The sequence below is a fragment of the Passer domesticus genome, chromosome 13, assembly GCF_036417665.1.
Source record: "Passer domesticus isolate bPasDom1 chromosome 13, bPasDom1.hap1, whole genome shotgun sequence".
Taxonomy (NCBI): domain Eukaryota; kingdom Metazoa; phylum Chordata; class Aves; order Passeriformes; family Passeridae; genus Passer; species Passer domesticus.
The window spans coordinates 20,211,368-20,225,466 of record NC_087486.1 but is presented as its reverse complement, the minus strand read 5'-3'; the positions used below and the strand labels follow the sequence as shown (position 1 = coordinate 20,225,466).

At 50.1% G+C, this 14,099-nt stretch overlaps 1 long non-coding RNA gene across 1 annotated transcript; it reads right to left on the bottom strand.

Moving 5' to 3' along the window:
* Nucleotides 1–8,595: 8,595 nt before the first annotated feature.
* Nucleotides 8,596–13,208, bottom strand: LOC135280275 (uncharacterized). Its single transcript, XR_010347295.1, has 3 exons — nucleotides 12,994–13,208; nucleotides 8,861–8,919; nucleotides 8,596–8,771 (listed from the first exon to the last, which is right to left on the bottom strand). It is a non-coding gene; the product is annotated as an uncharacterized LOC135280275 (long non-coding RNA).
* Between the last annotated feature and the right edge of the window lie 891 nt (nucleotides 13,209–14,099).

Here is a 14,099-nt window from a genome sequence, read left to right as displayed (position 1 = left end):
TCACCTGAGGTATTGACCTGGATGATCGCAGCAGCTCTGCTCCTCCAGGCATCCTGTCCTCAGGAAAGCAGCCCTGTGCCTCCAGTGGGTATCCCCAGCCCATTACAGTGAGAGCCCCAAGCCCTACCAGAGGGTCCCACCTGGGCACGAAGCCCCAGCCAGGCAGGACACCCAGGGAGCAGCAGTTGTTTGCAAGCCCCCTCACACCTCCAGGATCTCAGTGGAGAGGGTGCAGCTGCCATACAGGCCATTCCATTCATGTCGCTTATGAAATTGCTTTAAAAAAACATTTATTCTTCTTGCTTGCTCCTCATCATTTACTCCTACTAGGACTCTGCTCTGGCATGTTAAAAACACTCCTACACAAAGGGAAAAGTTGTGGAACACCTTCTTGCTGCCTACAGAGAACCTACACAGCAAGGAAGCCACACTTTGAGGTTGGCAGGAATAAACTGGGCTGGCTGGGCCCAGCCTGAGCATGGGCAGCAGGTCCTGCTCCCACCTGCAGCAGAAGCCCTGCTCCAAACTGGAACCAGCCCACAGGAGGGAATTGTGACATGGGCACGGGGTGGGAGGGGCAGGATAACCATGGTACAAACACGTTTACAGAGCTGGCCATCTACTGAGCACTCATGCAACCTTTGTAACCACTGCTAACAAATAATAACAATAAAAATTAATAATCCCTCCAGGCTACCTGTGCAGCCATCAGCTCATATCAGCCCCTCGAGCAGCATCTTGGCCATGACACCACCCAACACAGCTCTGACAGCACTGCCAGGTGCCAGGAGCAGGACAGGGATGTATGCAGCAGCAGGAGATAGCCCAGCAGTGCCTGGGCACGGCAGGGGCAACTCTTGACACCAGCAGCTTCACCAGCACTGCCACAGCTCCCCCAAGAGCAGGGGAGGGAGTTGTTGTGCATCACTTGGATAAAGCCAGAACCGCCCCTTCTACCCAGCCACAGCAACCCTGACCCTGCCGTTTACACAACTCGCGAAGTTTAACACTAAGCATAGTTTAGCCTATCATTTAAATTGACTTAATTAATTCGTTCAGCAAGCTGCATTCACACAAAACGCTGCTCTCCAGAGGGCAGGAGCACAGCTTTGTGCTGGGGTGGTTTGAAGCCTGAGCAAGGCTGCCCTCACCCTCCCCACCGCTCCTTAGCAGCCGTGGCACAGGGGCCATGCTCATTAGTGCTGCTGGCAGAAGGGGCCACGCTCCACCGTGGCTCAGCACGACCCCAATTCCATGAGCTGCCTCCCCAGCATCCCTCAGACCCTCCACGCCAGAGACAGACTGCTGAGTCCAGGATCGGGGATCTTCTCTGTCAGCATGGAGTGTGCAGAAGCAGAGCGTGCCTCGGAGATCAGAGGCTGAATTTATCATTTATTATTTATAAGCAGTGCATCTCTCTGAATTTCTGGCAGCTGCTCTCGCAGGGCTCTGCACTGCCGGCACACCACATGACACTCTCACTCCTCAGAGCTCTGGGGTTGGCAGGGACCTCTGGGCCCACACCACAGCGCTAGTGCTGATTTGTTCCAATTTAGGACTTTAGGACTTGCCTGGAGATGAGAGATGCACAGGGACCTTCAGGACAAACTTCTTTCTGAAAGCTGTCACACTGCCTGACCTCAATCACATGGCACAGCTTTTCCCTTCCTCCTCACCTCCCCACCACCCCGAATCCCAGCCAAAACCATCTCTTGTCCTGCCTGTACCTATTCCCTTCTCCCACTCCTTGCTGCAACTTCCCATGCACAGCACATACAATAAGTGGTGTTTTCTCCCCCAACTCAGATCTATCCTTTCCATCAGCTCCTATTTGCAAGGTGACACCTTGACTCACACTATCCCAGGAGTCTCCCAGCATTCTGTGCATTTTTATCCCCTCTGCTTTCCCAAACTTGGAGAATCTAACAGGAGAGAAAGCACATGCTGTGCTAACAAGGTCCCAGAGAATCCTGATGTCCCACTGCAGCTGGGCCCATGAATTGCCAAAGATTTAACTGGCTTATTCCCAGCCTCTCTGGAAACAGCTTTTTGTATTTTCCAGGTTCCTGCTGTTCACCCATGGTTCTCATGGGGAATAACAACCTCCTTCCCCTGTCAGATGCCAGCTTCCCTATAAAGAAACTCCATTAAGTGGTTAAGAAACCATGAAAAATTCCTGCTCAGTGTTACAGAAATCCAGTGGTGATGGATCCAGCACATGACTCCCACAGCAGCACCCACAACACAGCGCCTGCCCAGCACAACCATCCCTGCCCCTGGCTGTAGCTCAGCCTGTCCCAGCCAGGAGCCCCAGCTCAGCCTGCAGGTTCCCATGGGGATTGCCAAGCCAAGGAACCCCTGCCATTCCCTGTAGAGCACCTGGCACAGAGGTGCCCCAACTGTGGGCATGCAAAGGACTCCTCCAGCTGCCCTATCGATCTGCCAGGAACCACGAGCTGTGAGCTTTATGAAAAATGCATTTTCTCACCTCTCCACAGAGCACCAGTCAGTGGTGACAGCTCTGACTCCCTGTGATAACCGAGGGGACAGGGAGCAGCAGGGAGCAGGATGGCAGCAAACGTGGGGCTCGCCTGCTACATGCTCTGGAAACGTGGTCAGGAATAATATGGCATAGCTGCTTGTGGACTGATTGCATGGGATGCCTGGCTGGATGTTCAGCCCTGGCTCATGCTTCCAGTTTTGTGGCAAGCTCCCAGCTTGTCACAAAAGGCAGAGGCCACTGGGATCCACCTTGTGGGTCAAACCCAGGCAGGAGCTGCCAGACTGGCAGCAAAACCTGGGATAAAGCCCTAACAAGCCAATCTCAAAACCACCCCTGAAGGGGAATAAGGAGCTCTCTGGGGATGAACACAACCTGCTGCCACACAGGTTCCCTCAGGACCGGTCCTCACTTTCTCCCAGTCCTGCATCAATCTGGACACATCAATCCCCACGCTGGGGCTCAGCTGCTCGCTCCATTCCAACGTGGACACCACGGTTACAAACACTGAGGTCAGCAGCAATATCTCCCTGTGCTTGGATGAAAGGCTGGCTTGATGCAGGTTTGCTTTTTCCCTCCCTGCACTGGTCCTTTCTCAGTGGTTGCAGAGGATGCCTTTGTTAAGCAATTAAATAAGCCCTGGGACAGGAATGAGCACGAAGGGAGGGCTGAGAGACTGCCAGTCCCACCATCCAGAAGTGACTCTCGTGGTGGTTGCTATTCCTCTATCCAGGCATTTCCCACCAAGACTGAAAAGCAACTCTTGCTCCCCAGCCATCAAAGCTTCCCCAGGACAAAGCCAAAGCAGAACAGCCAGCCACTGCAGGCAGCATTCCTTCAACAGAGTTTTCCCTAAGGAAATTTAAATCAAAACAAGCCCCAAGGACTGCAAATGCAGAAGCAAATGCACAGACACAGAAAGCTGAAAGAGAACATAATTCCTTCCCTCTCCTGTTGTTCATCTGCCACCCCTGCTTTAGAGAATGGTTTTTTGCCTTTTAGAGCTATTTTAGATGTTACTTGCAGCGATGTATGGAGAAAACAGTTGAAATGGGATGGTGCAGCATTCTTTTTAATTAAACAGTCCCTCAGGCACAACAGAATAGCTCCACTCAAGCCCGGGACACTGCAGCTCTGCCTCCTCAGGGGGAGGTGCTGGCCCCAGTCCTCCAGCAGAGCAGAAGGTCTCCCAGGCTCCTCTGGAGGTCTGCTATCAGATGGCCCAGATCTTCCACAGGGCTTGTGTCCTTCCTGCTGCCATCCTGGCTTTTTGCCCCGGCTTCTGCTAAGCAGAGCTTTGATCCCCCAAGCAACTCTTGGTTCAGGGACCTTCTTTCCTTCTGCTGCCCAAACACCAAGGACATGGAGCTGGAGCTCCCCAGCACCTCAGCTTCAGATGGGAAGGCTTTGATGTGGCACTGAGTGCCTGGATCTCAGATTCCTCTGGTCTCTTCAAACAGCAGCAGAGCCACAGCTTGTGATCCATGCAAAAGAGCATTTTCCTTGGGAATGGAAGTCACGTCAGCGTTCATCTTCACCTTGCCATGGCAGAACAAGCTGCATCGGTGCTTCAAAGAGCTCCTCAGCCTTAAATCCTTATAAAACGTTGACTGAGTGGAGAACCTGTCTCTGAATGTCTCATGAATCCCAGCAGAGGTTATGAAACAGCTTTCCTGTGACTGCCTGTGGGACCCCATGCATGCTTCTGGAACCATTGTGCCACAGGGCTCCCCTCACAGGGAACACTCTGCTGCCCCAGGGAGATCTGCACTGATGGGTTATGGAGACAGAATTAAAGAGCTAGTAAAGCTCCCAGGACCCTCCTGGCCCTGTGACCAGGCTCCCTGCTCCTCAGAGCTGTGGGGTTCACTCAGGAGCAGTACTTTAGCTCCATCCCCCATTGGCCCTGAGCCACAGCACTCCAAAACCTGCTCTGAGGAAGGAGAACAGAGATGTGTGGGTTTCCTCCACAATTTTCTCTTCCAAGGGACAATTACTCTGTTTGTAACCTCAGTACCTTCCAGTCAATGCACTGTTTCTCATCTGGAGCTCAGACCAACAGCAGGAGATCAGACACTCAAAAGGAAAATCCTTTTGGTGAGACACCCTATAAAGAGCCATTTCATGGACTGGTATATCTCAGTAGTTGAGCAGCACTGGTCCACAGACAGTTCCTTTGACCAAAGACTGGTTCCTTTGACAGTCCTAGCTGTCACTGCACCTCCTGGCTCTGCAAACACCCAAGCAGCAGCCAAAGGACACAGGGACTTTCACTCCCCATGTCTTGGTGTTTGCTGTGAGATGACTGGCAAAGCCAAGAGCTCAAAATCTGCTGCCAGAGTGAGCAGCAGGCTGTTCCCACACACACCCTCAGCTCTGATCAAAGAGGCACCTGCAGCACCTTCCTCTCTGCTGTGAGACACCAGAACATCCTGAGCAGCTGCCTGTGCATCCTGGTGGTGCCATGGCAGGTGTGGACATGGCACACCCACCACAGGTCTGCCAGACCACATCTGTACATGTCTGAGCTTCTCCTGAGATGACCACAGCCCTCAGCTGTCCCCTCCTGCACGCAGATTTTATCCCCAGCTGTTCTGCATAGCTCCTCCATCAACTGCCACCTAAATGAAGCTGCTCTGTGAATCCAGGCTGTTTCAGTGACAGCCTCCACAGTGACTTCCAGAGATCACACATGTCACATGTCAAGACAAGTTTTGGCACTGACCCCAATGAGTGAGAAATCTCCACGCACCCAGAGGCAGGCAGGGGCAGTTCCTCATATGTCAAAGGGAACAGCAGTGGGAACAGCTCACATGTTTTCTGAGGCAAGGACCCCATCATTTATGGAACAAACAGTACATTTATTGTGCTATTCAGGAAGAAATAATAACTACAGTGGCCTCCAGTCTCCAGCTCTTTTAAGTCTGTACTTAAAGAAAGAGCAAAAAAAGACCAAAGCAAACAATCCTTCCACAAAACCCTATGAACTGGCTTTTAGCTGCTGGACAAAAGCGTGGCAGCAGGAACTGCTCTGCATTGTCCCCTCTCGTTCCTGTTTCATAGCAGCCCTGGCACTGCACGCAAAGCACAGCAGCAGCAAAGCCCTGCTCGGTGCTGGAGCTGCCCTGAGCTCCAGCTCTGCCTCGCCACCGTGCTCCAGTTGTGCTCCAGGTGTGCTCCAGGTGTGCTCCAGGTGTGCCTGGCTGCCTGCTGGGCTTGTTCATCCCAGGGCAAGGAGCAGGGAGCCAGCCCGGCCACCTGTGATGCCATGAGGATTTTTTGCCTTTTCTTTTATATACCTTTTATGTATTCTCAGGGCCCTTAACATGCACACTTGTAATTCCTTAAGTCTGATAACTTAGCAGAAACCTGGCGTTCTGGTAGGGCAGAAAACCAAACATCCTAAAGGCCTCTCAGCTGGAGGCTGGAAAGCCCTACGCTATCTTGAGAAACCAAGGTCCCCTCTAAAGTACATCCTGTAAACTAAAATTAAGCCCATCTAGTGAGGAATACTTCAAAAGAGAAAGATATCACACTATTCCTTCAAGCCTCCCATTGAGGCATCTTTGTTAAATATGCTCATTTGCAAGATCTATAAAATTGTATATGCAGTCTACCATGTGTGTGCATTTCAGCACATTCCACCTTGGTGAAGTGGTGCACCATAAAGATCCTTATTAAACACCAAGACAAAAACCCTTTATCCCCTAACCGTGTCTGGCTCTTAAGACCAAGGAAAAGGCATCACCTGGTGGGTTCTACGTGCCCAAGGGCGTGGAACAGCAGCACCCAGGGCTCCATGCACAGCTCCAGGATGATCTCCCAGGAACACGTTCCCAGCACACATAACTCTCTGTCTAATCAGGTACTCAGCCCTGTTTCGGAGGAGATTTACTGAGAGTTTTTTTTTCTCTTGGAAGCAATAATAGATGGACAGCAGGAAAGGGAAGAAATTAATGAACAAGTAATCATTGCCAAAGTTGCAAATAGGAACAATTCCTCACTCTGAGACAACTCTGGAAAACAAGATTAAAATGCTTAGGGGACATATTCTGAAAACTGAAGGTAATAGAACAGATAAAATGTATTTACACTATCTCACAGGGGACATGTACTTTTTATTCTGCTGAGGAATGTAATATTCTGCCGTTCATTGCACAGCTAAAAGGGTGTCCTAAAAAAGGAACTTAACAAAGCATTTTTAGTGGCAACTGGGTCTGGTTCCAGAACACAGGTTCTCCTCTGCCCCGCAGCCAACACGCCACAGGAACCACAACCAGCACCTGCAGACACACCCAGCACACAAACATTATTAATAATCCATGCCAACAGCACCGTTATCATCCAGCAGAAGGGAGGCTGGGATGGTGGGGGGTCAAAGTAATGCTCCCTGCGCTGATGTTTCCCAAGAGGAGGAGGCAGGGCTGCCTTCCTCCACTTCCCAGCGCCCGCAGAGCCGCGGCTGCCAGCGAACAGACTGTGCCTCAAGTAGCCGCCAGCAGAAACAATTTGTCATGTGTCAGATCAAATAAACTCTTATGAGGCACTGTGCTCCCTGAAGCAGACGGCTGCCAAACTCCAAAGGAGAAATCCAAGGAAGTGAACTGGCTGGTGGCAGCCCCAAGTGCTTGTGGAGCCCAGCACACTTCTTGTTGTGAGACACCATCTCCTGTGCAGCACCCCCACGCCAGGCAGCCACCAGCAGTTCCCATCAGGAACAAGGATTTGGTGTTTAAATTATCACTCCACATAGTCCAGAAACTCCACATTCCTCATCCAGTGGCACAGCACTTCGCTCATCCCAGGGAGGCCAGAGGAAGGCTGGTATCTGTAGGTGTCTGGAATGGGCTGCAATGGATTATCACTTGTCTGAGCAAATGTCCCTGCCAGCACATGCTCTCCTGCTACAAGAATTCCCTCAAAACTGAATTACAGATTACTCATTTTTCATTTTAAATAGTCCTAGAGACTTTTTTTTTGTTCATTCCCAAGCACCATTGCAGTTTCCCATGCATTGGGCTTGTGCCCTTGCATTGAGGCCCTTTGCAGGTCCCGTTTGCTGCACAGTCCTGCAAGAACCACTAAAGCATGGGGCCCAGGCATGTCCTTGTCTGTGATCCTGCTGGGCAGAACAAACCCCTAAAACTGCTGTGGGCACTTCTGCAGGAATAAATCATGCCAGCAGTACTGTGAGGATCTCAAATCACTCACCTGCTCCTGCAAAGACCAGGCTCAAGCACTCCCTGGTCTGCACAGAGGGCACACTCCCCAGCCCAGGACTCAGCCACTGGCTCCAGGTGTTCCAGTGTGCTCCTTCTGGGAGCAGCCACCTGAGTCCTGCCATAGCCAAGAAAGCCTCTCCTTCTATAGATGATGGATAATGGCTCCATAAAAGTGAGTCTGAAAGAGGCCTGAGGTTCCTGGCTGGAAGGAGATTAGTTTATGGCAAAGTGAGAGCAGCCACAGGGAGAAAGGCAGGAGATGCAAAGGAAGGACAGAAGCTGGAGGTGTTGCTTCAATCCACCAAAAAGCAGCCTCCTGCCCCAAACCCCAGCAACAGAACCTCGACACTGCCTATCAACAAAAAAGTGAGCAAATGGGAAATCTGGCAGCCTAAAGCAAGGAACAAGGGAAGAACAAGGAATCAGGCAGGGCGTATTCCCCCAGCATTAGCAGGGCCAGTACAAACCTCAGCTGAGTGGGGTTTTCCCAGTTTATTTAAAGAGCATCCAATGCCTTTTATACAAGTTACATTTATACCCCTTTTATCTGTACCAGGACTCTTCTCCAGCCACAGGGACTGGCAGGAGCACAGGACCCCATCCATTGTTCCAGGAGCTTCTCACCCAGCTCACAACACAGCAGTCAGCCGGCCCTGGCACCAGGAGAGCTGCAAAGGACTCATGGCACTGCTTCCAGCAAGGAGCAAACACAGGCTGTGCCTGGAACGCGGCAAGTGTTACGCTGAGATCCTGGGGAGGAGGAGGAGGTCACAGACTCCAGTCTGTCATTTCCAGACATGCTTCTCAGGCACTTACAGCTGCACAGACATCAGGAGTCAGGTTCCCACAGATTCCCAGCCTTTGCATGCTCCAGTTTCCAGCCAGCAGCTCTCTGGACTGTGATCCAGCCCAGCTTAGTTGTGGAAAGCAGTGCCAGCTCCAGGCACAGCCCTTGCCCCCAGCCTTTGAAGGCAGGTTAAGCAGGCAAAGCTTGAGACATCAACCCAGGACATGGCTTGAACTCACATCTCTGAATGGAGACTCTTCCTCTGAAAAATTAATGCTTTTTTCAGCTCTCTGCCTTTGAGAGATTTCTGAGAGAATCAAAGGGCTGGAGTGCAGTGGGAGTCACACTCACATCGGGTTCCTCAGCAAACTCTGGTTCTGCTCCTGAACAATGGTAAATTCTCCAGACACCTGCAGAAACCAAATCTGCCTCAGCCACCACATCTCACCCTGCTCCTCAAATCTGAACTAAGGAGCCCACTTACAGCACCAGTGACAAATTTCTTTACCCAAGAACACATGTCCAAGTGCCAAGCTGTGAGTACTCAGATGGTTCCCAGAAGCCTCCTGCTGACGTGGAACACTCTTCCCAAGCTTCCCCACATACACTCTGTACTTGATTACCCCACGCTTGCTGGGAGAAGAGGAACAAAATGCACTCCAGAGCCACTTGCTGATCCTGATTTGAGTACAACCATGGCAGCAACACCATTTTTTCCTCCCTTTCCAAGGCTGACGCATGCCATGTCCAGTTCCCAGAGACAGGAACCTCACACCCAGCCCTTCTGTTCTGTCACCCTCAGGAGGGCCCATCTGGAGCAGCCATCACACACTAGGTACCAACACAGTATTCAAAACTACATGCAGAACTTGCAGAAGCACTTAGATCACCCACGGCTCCTGCTGGAACTTTTCCACAGTGCAAGAGTTTATTTTGTAGGCAGGAAGAGAGCAAGAAAATTAAGTAAGGCAGAGTAAGAAGAAAAAACTCCTCCTGAAGTGAGTTAACTACACTAAAGCAGCAGCTGTGAGCAGGCCAAGTCCATTTTAAGGGCTATACATTTTCACTTCCAGAGTCTTGAAAAAGAAAATGAAGAGACTTTGTTCTGTATGCAAATTGTCCACCATTTGTTATTGTCTGTCTATTGATGCTCAGTTGAAAAACAAAATTTAATTAAACCCCACAGTACTGCATTGCCTGCCTTTGAAATATGCCTGCATTAGTGGATCATTACAGTAAATGAAATACAGCTTCATCTCGGATTTTTCAAATAACGTCCTAAAACTGTTACAAATTAAATAATACTCCTGCAGAGAGAAATTAAGAGATGGTGTTTTTAGCAAGGACAAAGAGATGTTTACAGATGAAGTTTGGAATGAGACGTCCAGGCAATGAGGCAGAGTTGCCACAGGGCTCTTCCAGACCTTGTTGACAGGGTTCCGTGTACCAGAAACTAGAAAGGAAAGAGTGTGCCAGGGCCAGGCACACGGAAAGGGCAGTGTCCCCAACCCCCCAAGAATGTCTGCATGACCAGACCAGGGTTTTGGGGTGTGCTCAACCCAGAGAGGTGTTTCTGCATGGGGGAGAGCTCACTGCAGCCACACACCCTCCACGCCCTCTGCAAACCTGGCCAAAGCAGCAGCAGCCACGGGAAGTGAAGCCTCGTAGCCACTTGAAGCACTGGAAGCCTGGACACTCAGTGGGCAAGGAAAGGGATGCAGGAAGGTGCTGTTGTGGCAGAATGAGAAATACATACACAGGGAGGAGAAAAGCAACAGGAGCTTTGTTATCTCGGGGTAAGTAAAAGCACAAGTGGGTCAGTGAGTCAGCGTTGGGCACAGCGGCAATGCCTGATGTGGAACACAGCAAAGCAGGTGAATATTGCATGAGCCTCACAGCACTAGCTTCAACAGATCTTCTCCTTAATAACACCTGGGCCAATGCCAAATTTTCTTTGATGATGTATTTACTCCAAGAAATCATTTTCCCTAAATAAGAGGAGCCCGTTACCACATCCTTCTTCACGTGAGCCTGAAAAAGGCTGCGCCCTGCAGCTCCTGTGGCCTCATCTCCATGGTGATGCACCAACACACACAAAATGACTCCAGCAAGAAGGCAAACCTCCCCAAAGGAAAAGGCTGAACCTCCCCAAAGGAAAAGGCTGAAGGTGGCAAAGCTCTCAGCAGCACGAGCCCTGGCACAAGGTGTGCTGCAGGTGTTGGCAGACAGAGCTTTCCCAAAAAGCAGAGAAGGTCAGCCTACAAGCAGGCTGGAAATAAAACCTTGCATGGGCACCTCTGGATCCATTTTATAGGAAAACAGTAAATTTCCAGCTGCTGTCCATGCCAGGGAGCAGCAACTGAGAGACAAGTTCCTGTAGTTCTCATCAGCCTGTGAATCAATTATTTACACAAAGAAGGTTCAGCATATAATCACTGAAAGCTGTCAACTTCCAGCCCACGCAGAGCTTCCTCTGTGGAAAGGCTGCTGCTCCGTGAGCCAGGGACTCCTCACCCCTGCATGTCACAGGATTAAATGAGCAGCTGTGACACGAGGGGATCCATTACACTACAGCCACAATGAGCACTGGGACCCCAAGGCACTAACAGCACTCGGCAACATCAGGCAAAAACCACAGGACTACAGCAAATGCAGCCCAGGATCCTCCCTAAAGGAAAAATACGGTGGTGAAAGGGCATTGGGAGTGATGGAACAGAGCTGGCACATGGAGCAGCTGGGGAAGGAGACTCTGACAGGACTCTGTGGGGCTAGACTGTCGAAGGCAAGGCAAGCACAGCACTCAAGCACCAGCCCAGTGCTCTCCTACCCCCACACCAAAGCCTCTGTAGGGATCAATAACTCACAGCCACTCACCTGCACACCCCCAAACGCTCTCCCATCAGGAGATTGTGGCTTTGTGCTCCCCAGGCTGTGGCAAAGCCACCCCTGACAGTTAACAGCAGCACAAGCAGCTTGCATAGAGGATGGAGATTGCTGAGGCTTTGCAGCCTTCCCGAGGTGGGAGCAATCCATGAGTGCCACAACCATCAGGCAGGGGGAGCATGCCAAGAGCAGGGCAGAGGCTGAAAATGAGCAGCTTCACACTCCCAGGTATTGCAGGAAATGTGCTCGGTCCTCAGCTCGTCAGCACTCTTTGAGCACAGCCAGAATGAGGTCAGAACATTAAAAACACACCAGAGTGCTGCTCCCAGTCTGCTGGAGGAAATAAAGGGACGGGGATGTCCAGTAGGGAGGAGGCACAGGCAGCACAGGCACTTCTGGAAGTGCCCTGCTTCTGCAGTTCAAGGTTAAACACCTCCTTTGCACTCATCTCTGAATCTGCCTCTCTTTAAAGCTGCACCAGGTAATTAGAATCATTATAACTATTGTTAGACCATAATATTATTATAGCATTTTTGCTACACTTGACATCTGTTGGCTGATAGATTTAACTGGTACATAAGAAATAACTGTGCAGAGATTTCTTGCAAATGAGCACCAACACGGAAGACATTAAAGCATTCTGCATTCAAAAAGTTAATTTTATGGAAGAACACTTGAAATAAACATTCTAAAACCAAGTTAAACCTTTAAAACCTCCCGTTAAAGAAATTATTTGGGCTTAAAGTAGGCAACCATTTAAAACATCCCGACTTTTATTTAGATGCTTAAAGGCTTGGTATCTCCTTCAGATCAACATATGCATCTTTTCCCCATCTACTTCAGAGATTTCTAAATCATCCTTCCATCTTCCTTTCCCTCTCTCTGCAGCAGGCACTTGAATTATTTGGGCAGAGTCTGACTGCACAGGGAACCAGGATAATCAGGGCTCTTACAACCTGCTGTCTGAAAATCCTATAGAATTATCAGCAAACACACATCTAGAATAAAATACAGCTTCCTGCAGCCCGTGAAGCCCAAAGGGCTTTGCAAACTAGACTTGGGATGCAATTTATCCACCACTGAGATTCAGCTGTAATCCAGAGTGGAACACAACCTTTCCATCCATATTTAACTACAGCACACAGCCCCCTGGAGAAAAGTGAGGAAAAATCCAACAGAAGCCATAGGAAAGGTTTTAGGGAGACTGAATTTTCTCCCCTGCAACTGAAATTAGGTCAGGGCTTCCTGACAAGGATGGACACAATGATGCTTGTAGGTGCTTTCCAACTCAGAATATTCCATGGTTCCATGACTCTACCACCAGCCATGGACCAATACAGGAGAACAAAGAGGGCACAGTGTCTCCATCCTGTTGTTGGTGTCCCTGAGGCACAGCTGGAGTGAACAGCTGCATACCACAAGTTACCAGCCTGGAGAGGAGGAAGACATGAACACCACACAGGAATCCTGTGTTATCCCTAAATTCGGTAAAGCCCAAATTTCACCCCACAGTTACACCCATGTGCAAAGATGGAACAGCGCTTCAGAAAAGGACCAATTCTTGAACTCCAGGCAGCTGAGCCCAGCAGCTCAGTACTCACAGAACTCGGGGAGGGTAGAGCTGGTCCTGCTTGGCCAGTGATGTTTGCTCCAGTGAAATCTATTTCAGCTCAAGTAACTCCTCTTCCTTAAGCAGTTGGCACTGAGGTGACAGCAGAGGCCTGGTGCAATGAGGTATCCTGCAACCACACCCACCGTGACACACTATTTAAAATAAAAATGAGTGTCAATTTCTCCAGAGCAAGTAGTTTGCCCTCTTTCAGAGAAGAGCAACTACACAAGGAACTCAGATTGCTTGAGGAGAAAAATGTATTTTTGCTACCTTAGCCACTACAGACAAGCCCAAATATCATTGAGGAGAGACCTATGAAGAGAAAAGGGGAGCAGGAGAAGCTGCACACAACTTCCCCCATGCACAGTCCACTGCTGAGGCAGCTCTGAGTGGGAAGCAGGGCTGAGGATTGTCTCGGAGCTGTGCCAGTCCCAGCAAGCGTCAGCAAGCATCCCCAGGTGAACAAAGTTCATGAAAGCTCTTAAAAATCACCTCAGCTTTCAGAAGGAAAGCACAACATCCCCCTACAGAGACCTGCCCATCACACCTCTGACCAGCACAAAGCAGGCTTTTCACTCGATCCATCTGATGCTTTCAAAAGCCAGAGGAGCTGGGTCTGGCCGAGCTCACCTTCATGAGGCCCAGTGCTCATTAATAAGAAAAAAAAACCAACCAAAGCAACCCAACCCCACACACTTGAGAGGTAGCTATCAGCAATTCCCTGTCACCACAAGAGAAATCCTTGTGTACGAGTCCTGGGAGCTCAGCCCAGGTCTGCTTCTGTTCAACCTTTGCATTAATCGTTTGAACAATGAAAGAGAAACCACTTTTACAAAACCTGAAAGGATGCCCAGGAGTTAAGAGCTGGAAGCACTCTGGAGGTCATGATCAGAATTGATAAACTGAAGAAAAGTTCCCAAAACACCCACAAATCAATAGAAAGAAAAGCAAGGAAAACAATGCAAAGAAGTGCACTTAGAAACGGCACAGAGATCAAGTACACAAACAGAGTCCAGGGAAAAGCTCTCCAGACAGAGGGAACCTGGGGGAAACTGGGCACCAGACTAAATGTGCCAGCACTGTGACACCACAGCT